Source organism: Saccostrea cucullata, unplaced genomic scaffold (assembly GCF_032062105.1).
Source record: "Saccostrea cucullata isolate Sc308-1 unplaced genomic scaffold, CSIRO_AGI_Scuc_v1 ctg20405, whole genome shotgun sequence".
NCBI classification, from domain to species: Eukaryota; Metazoa; Mollusca; class Bivalvia; order Ostreida; family Ostreidae; genus Saccostrea; species Saccostrea cuccullata.
In genome coordinates, this window is record NW_026937636.1 from 1 (window position 1) to 7,866 (window position 7,866).

At 34.8% G+C, this 7,866-nt stretch overlaps 1 long non-coding RNA gene across 1 annotated transcript; it reads left to right on the forward strand.

Moving 5' to 3' along the window:
• The first annotated feature begins 2,217 nt into the window (after nucleotides 1-2,217).
• LOC134248523 (uncharacterized) lies at nucleotides 2,218-3,468 on the forward strand. Its single transcript, XR_009988067.1, has 3 exons — nucleotides 2,218-2,597; nucleotides 3,069-3,205; nucleotides 3,410-3,468. It is a non-coding gene; the product is annotated as an uncharacterized LOC134248523 (long non-coding RNA).
• Nucleotides 3,469-7,866: the final 4,398 nt, after the last annotated feature.

Sequence of the window (7,866 nt, forward strand, 5' to 3'; positions counted from 1 at the left end):
TCTGTCAGGTGAAATAGGTACATTTCCACCGGTGTTGTAATGTATTAGGTCAAGCGCAATTTCTGCCAATACAATTTCAAAAGATTGTTTACACACTCTGTAATGAAATTTGAAATCGTCGATATTTTCTACTGTACTCATTTGGTCCACCACTTCCATGTAGTTATTGATTTTCGGCACACTGTCTCTTTATGTATGAGTCAAAAGATGAAACAATTTATTGTAGCATAAGTGTTCAAAGAAGTAAATTTCCTCTTCATACTCATCAAATAATTCGAAAATTGCTAAAAGCTCGATGTTTGACCTGTTGCATACGGCCATTTTTAAACTAATACACCAAACTAAACTTCGTTCGAGTGCTTTAGTCAACTAGACATGCGCATTAGAAACTTCCTTACTAGACTATAGCTGACACACGAACTCAACCAATGCTAAGTTACACAAAATCAACATTCATATTAAGACGTCATAAAGCGCCAATACTTAGTCGCGCTTTAGCAAAGTTCATTATGACGTCATGATAATACGTTAGTAAGTTATTACGGGAAATTAGATTTTTTGTATACATAGTGCAGTTATAATATGCGGGTAAAAGAATATTTCTAAAAACGAAATATAATTATATTGCATTTAAAACAGGTTTATGTCTGTTTATAACATGTTTTTCTTTAGTTTCACGTTCTTTTTCTGTAGTATCCCTTCGGAATTTGTAGAAAGGAAAAACAGTAAAACTGGGGGTTTTATTTTTGGCACAGTTTCTGATGTGTTCGCTTACGGCGGTACACTGGTATTTTGGTTCCCAAATTTGTTGTCGGTGTACGGTCATTTTGTGTCTCCTGTCTGGGCAATACAATTTTCACCATAACCGGTACAGGTTATCACATAAATAAGATTAGAGCTGGTGCATGACATCGATGTTTTAATTGTAAATTCGCTTCCAGTTTTAAATTGAAATTTGGATCCCTCTGTAAGGTATGGGCAAGTACTGCATCTGGGCTTGTTGCATCTATTGATGATTGCTGGTTCATTGTTGTTAGAAGAAAATGATGCTTTTGTAAGGATGGATTTGAGAGACGGACTTTGTCGTTTACTCTTAATGATCTGTGAAGTTTCTAATATTTTTTTCATGTTTTGATCATCCTTTAAAATGGGCAGATTATTTCTAATAATGCTGAAAATCTTTTTTTTTGGGTTATGTGTTGATACGTATGGTAAAACATTATTTACCTGTTTGTTTTTCACTGTAAGTAGATCTTTTCTTTCTTGAGATTTTGCTTTGTTTATTCCGTTTTCAATCAATCGTCTAGGATAGTGCCTTTGAAAGAGTAGTTCTTGTAGTTCTGTGAGACGAGATTCCAAGATAGTATATTGTAACATTAGTATATAGATAATCCAATAAAAAGTCTCAGTGGTCGGAATTAAATACTTGAAATAAAAAAGAAAAACACGAAAAACTTCAGTAAAGCTTTAGGCCTTTTATTCTATCTTCAAAAGCTCTATAAAATTAACAACTGTAGTAACATAGTAACGTTACACAATAATTGGCGGAGTGTATGACGTCATTATTATGAAGTCAAATGTACTATGACGTCATAGTTAACAGCTCACTGCGTACAGGTAAAAGTACGGGAAAATTTTAAGATCTCAATAAAGAGCAGATATACATATGCATACATAATTAAAAAGAATTGAAATACATTACATCAGATTGTTAAGCTTTGGTTTTAACGCACAAATAAAATGTTTTTCTTTTTGACGTCTACAAATGTCATTTCCTCCTGCTACTTTATAAAACGGAAACATCGTAAATTTCTTTTGTCCGCACACGTCTAAATGTTCACTTAGTGGTATTTGTCTATACTCCGGAGTTAATCTGTTGCTTGTGGGTTCGAACCCGGGTACGGAGGGTGTTACTGGTCTCACTTATGTAATATTCACTACACCCTGGACAGGTTATCACATATAAAACATTTTGTGTGTCACACGACATATTGGCGTTCACTGTAAATCTTCGGCCGTTAAAGTTATAACAAGTTCCTTCAGTTAGAAGGTCACAGGTTCCACATCGAGGATTTCCACATTTAGTCACTGAATGGGTTCCTTCAAAATTAGAGTTACACGGCAGTCTCTTCAGGTTCTTGGGTTGACGTCTACTGGAGATAAATTGTACGTCTTTATAAATTTTCTTTGTTGTTTCGTCCTCTCTGAGAATACACCGATCCATTTCTTATGTGGGTGTGTGAATTTTGACCAATCAGATCGCTGCATTATCGCGTCATTTGCATCTGCGCTGAGGTCGGACATCAGTCGGACAAAATGGCGCTGTGTTTACGGAGATGCTACAGAAAAGTTCTTTATAATCCGTTGTTTTTTAAAAGTTGATTATTTGGTACTTTGCCATGGTGAAGCACTGTTCGCTTGGGACGTGTAAATCCGATAGCAGGTACCCAGATAAGCTGATGGGAGCAAAATTCATTCCATTTCCCAAGCCGAAATCTGATTTACAAAAATGCCTGCGATGGTTTTCCTTGTGAAGACGACCTCACGATCAGCTCAACGTAGACAAAATTACGAAACATACGTATATATGTTCAAAGGTAAACATCATAGACATTATAATCTACATATTACAAATCAAATGCGTACAAATGAAATGTGGACACTATATCCGGATATCAGCAGTGCGGCAATGTAAGCAATGATCGATCATTTAGGACCACATTCAAGTGCATATTGTCATAATTGTGTGTCAGATCTATAACCAATCTTTATCATATATGTTAAGTTTTAGTCTCGGATTTGCGGGATTTTTTTAGTTCTCATACGTTTAAAATATTGGTAAATCAACAAATGAAACAGCATAATTAAAATTATTAATCTGACATTATGTATACCCAGGGACCTATATACTTAGTATATAGGTCCCTGGTATACCATTGGGGTATAAATACAATAATTTTATAGAGAGAGAGAGGTGTATCAGAGAACTGCTGTCATGGATTTGTTTCTTGTCGCATAGAGACTTACTAAAGATAAATTTTAAAATCAGTTTATTTGTTCAATTTCAGCATTTCATTTCAATAGATGGCCCATCTGATGACTATCCAGATCCATGTGATGCACAAACTGGTGAACTAAGGAGATCATGACGGAAAATAGTATACATGTCTCATCAGTCCAATGAGTTGACAGACTTTTCTACCAGGTTTGACCGAGCACAGTTCATTGAATCCAAACTTAATTTAATGAAGTGTATCATTCATACAGATTATGTTCAAACAATTTGTGCTTTCTAATAACCCACAGAAATAAAATAAAAAGGATATTTCAAGTAAACCAATGTATTCAAAAGTGCATGATACTTCCTACGTAATAAAATGGATTTCAGAACAATTTTAAATATTTTCAGCAGTGACAGTTTAGAACCTTTAGAACACAGAGATTCTGTCTTAGATTGTGATGTTGCCTGTCAAACAGAAGAAGAAAGTAAGTCCTTTACCAAGAATGTCAGATCTTGTTTAAGTGCAGAATATATAAGACCTGCACAGTCTCTTTTGCTTTAAAGGCTTGATCTTAAAGGCCGGGGCCCGGATATAAAAGGCAGCCAATCGAAAAATGTTGGGGAAATTCAACTTTCTATGCAGCTTTCAGATTTGAGAAGCATTTTTGAGAAAATATGCTTTTTTTGATCATATTAAATTCTAATTTTTGGCATGGAAGCAGCCACCTTGATTGTGAATAAAGTGTCCATCTTTCATAGTTGAAAAAAAAATTATATCTTGAGTAATTTAGGAATAAAGTTCTGAAGCTGCACTGAATTTTGAATTTCTTCTCAGTGATTGACAAAGTAGGCGGAGATAACCAGTGTTTTGTTTACACAGGAAGTGGCTGTAGCCATGTGCTGCAGCACATGCTCTGCGTGGTATTACTATACTGTAAATAGTTTTCACTAGTGATTTTTATAATTTATGGAGAAAAAATGACTGAAAAAACATTTTATTTTGTCAATGAATAGTAAATACACAGGTTTTGAAAAATAAACACACATGTACAGTTACTGTATTAATATTTTTTCATACAAACCTTAGGTGAACAAGTGATAAGATAGCTCAACTAATATATTTAAGTATATTCCAGTCACTTAATTATATGAAAATAAAATATTCACAAGTCAAAAGAAATATTTTAACACAGGTTTGAGTTCCTAATCACTCCTACATATGTCCCATGTATGGCTGATCATTGGGATTAGGTAGCCAATGTCTCACAACGGTCACAACACATTTTGGCATAAGGTCCCTCCTGTGATAAATGTAATTTTTTCTCCGCGGATCCTGTTGTAGGGCATTTCTTTTCCTCTGTATATATCTTGGATCCTTCCATACATTTCTATGGAACAACATAGTCCAGAATCTTTTGTATTTGTCCTTTCTCCTCTGAGAATTACTTCTGTTTGGTGCCTCCGGATCCTCTAACCACCACATTTGTCGGTTGGTTTCCGATGTTATGCATGGACGGCATAGACAATGGATACATTCCTCTTCTTCATCGTTCTGATTAATAACAAAATCAGCAACATCATCATTGTTCTGCTCCTCTTGGACCTGGTTTCCATTGTCCTCAATTGGAACCTCATTGAATTCCCACTCATGGTGTGCAAATAGATGGCGTATTGTTTCTCTCTGAGTTTCTGTTACTTCAATAGCTAAAATAGATTTCTCTTCTGTTTCCTCCATGTTGTACTCAGCAAATTCCAAGATGGCTACACATTTACACATGTAACACTGGAAAGCCCAACCATTTCAAAAGGACCATACGGGATACATTTAATACTTACATGCAGAAAGAGAAACAAACCACATATGTGTGCATAGAGCTGCACAAATGTATTATAATGTTTAACATATACTCTTCATTATCATTATTTTTTAATTAAAATGTTTTAAGATAGATAAATTTTAAAAAGAACTTTATTAGGAAACCCTAATGTGCCTCTGCATCTCTGCAGTGAAAGGTCAGATTATGTCATTGTCAGATGCTAGATCAGGATTTTGGCGGGGAAGTGCTAACTACAGATAGGATTAGGTGTCAAGTCTGACCATTTTTATGTGAGGGGTGTCAAGATTGCATATACATAGCTTCTTGGATGCAGATATCTAAAAATAAAGTTGTTTTTTTTTTTAAAAATGTTCCAAAAAAAAATACAGGCTTTTTATAAAGTGTTCATATATGCAATTCAGCATCATTTGTTGAGTTAAAGAAAAAAATTATGCATGTTTGTAAACCAACGCCCCTTTATAAAGAATAATAGTATATTCCAAGAATTAGTATCTTGTACATTTATTTGTAAAAACCAAAAACCTCAAAACAAAGATAGCGAATGAAAGTGAATATGTCTAGTCCACCGAAAAAACGAAAGAGAACACCAAGTTTCAGAATTGAATTATCGGGAGATGAAAGTAAGAAAACCAGTGTTTTGGAAAATTTGCAAAAACTAAGGAGTGAATTAGAGGGCAAACTGAACAAACATGTTGGAAATCTACAAGTCATTGAATATCTCTTTTCTCTTTGGAGTGAGAAAAGAAATGAGGAACACGACATCCAAGGTGATGTTGCACAGTCTGCCCAAGAAAAATCTCCAGCTCCTAGTCCTTACATAAAAGTTCAGAAAAAGGATGTAAATCAAAAACTCTTCTTGTGTGCTGAAGAATCTTTGAGGAGACTGGTGGAAATTGCAGAATACCATGGTCAAAATTGTTCAAGGAATTTAAAAATGAAGAAAGTGCAACAAAGAGGACATGTAATGTCAACCAAATTTCAATGCGAGGAAGAGGGGTGTAGGCATACGTTTCTGTGGTCATCATCTCCTTATTTGCCCAATAATGAATATTTGGTAAATAACCGTGTCAACCATTCTTTATTATGCAGCGGGATGCTTCCATCACACTACACTAGATTTGCCGATGGAGCAGGTATTGGAAAAATATCAAAACAGGATAGGCAAAAGTTTTTTAATCAATCTAAAAAACACATTCAAAAGGAGTATGAAGACTCCATCTACACAGCAACTCTGGAGGAAGTGGCATCATATGAAGATCTTGAAAGTATAAATATAATGACTGATGCACGACATGGCTGGCGCAAAAATGCCAAAGATTCCAGTGTAGTGGCTATTGGGGACAATACGCACAAAGTTTTATCATGTCAACACATAACAAAATCTGATGATCAAGTGTCACAACGGCATGAAAAACTCGGAACGGAAAGAATATACCAACATTTGAAAGATCAAAATGTAGCTGTAGGAATTCATACTCATGACAGGAATCTGTCGATTAATAAATATATCCGTGAGGAATGTGAGTCTACAAATCAAAATGACACCTGGCATGCAGTCAAATCAGTAAAGTCCTCTTTGAAAAAAGTATCTTCTGGGCCAGCATATCTTGAGGGAAAAACCTGGTCATCTCAACTTGATGACAAAGTGGAGCCAGTGTGCACTCACTTTCACTGGGCCATTAGAAACTGTGATGAAGATACCGCAAAACTTCAAGCACATCTATTGAACATAGTAGAACATTACAAGAACAATCACTCAAATTGTCATTTGTCCTCCAGGTGCAAAATGGATCCTAACTATGAAATATCTCGGAAAGTTATTTCTAACCCGTGTGCCGAGAAGTTGTTGCTAGGAGTCGTAAAAAATTCTATTGTTTATAAGCATCCACAGGATTACATTTTATGTCATGATACATTTTATGTTGAAAGCTTCAACAATGTCATGAATGTATACCAGGACAAAAGAATATCATTTTCTGATGACATGTACAGAGCAAGATCCAATTTGGCCGTATGTCATTGGAATGAAAACGTGGACAGAGATTATACATCTGTTTGGAGACCAAACCACCGAATGCCAAGAAGTGCTAAGGGTAAAAAGAACTACAAAAAATTAACTTTCTCATTTAGGAAAAATATTTGGACACGATATGTGAAGAGTGTCTTCAAAGCTAAAAGAAGAAACTGATGTTATTGATTTTATTTGAAGGAGACATGTGTAAATATCCCAAATTGTAAGAACTTTAAATCAAACTCCATTAGTTACATGTAATTACTTTGAAACTTTTGTCCTGATTATCTGCAAAATCTTAACTGTTTATACACTGCATTTATGTGTTAATAAGTAAATGTTGTATACTTAATTAAACTTGAATAATTAGAGATTTGCAGTACACGCAGATTTTACTTCTTTATTTATATTTACACACAAAATGAAATGGAATTCCCACTGTTGGTTATTTGTAAACAAAGCTGACTCAGCTCAGTGCAGTTCTTATCAGCAGCACTGACAGTGATGGAGATAAGCACCGCCTATTTTACCAGGTGGCAAAAAATCTAGGTCGCCCCCGGCCTTTAACTACCGGTATCTATAGTGAAAACAAGGAATATTTCTGATCAAGATAATTTAATGATTCAAATCATTTTTTTTTATAATTGATACATACATTAGAATCAATTAATTCAATTATTCAACATTGAGATGAACTATCAAGCTGATGCACAATCTAATTTACTCAAAGCATGCTCAAGGAAGAAGTTAGCAAGTTTGTCAAACATCTCTTTCATGAAACTAGGATCTTTTGGTATTTTTTCAATAAATAAATCTTTCCAAGTATAGACAACAAATATACAGAAAGATGTACCTGTCACCATTAATTGGCCCTGGATTTGGCAAAAATAATCATGATTTTTTTTCAATTGGTAAGAGTCACCAGATGCCTGTAGGCAAAAATTTGGCAATTGTACAGCTTCTGAAATGAGAAGGTTTCTCACAGAAAATGGACATTTTATCTCTAAAACTCCAGT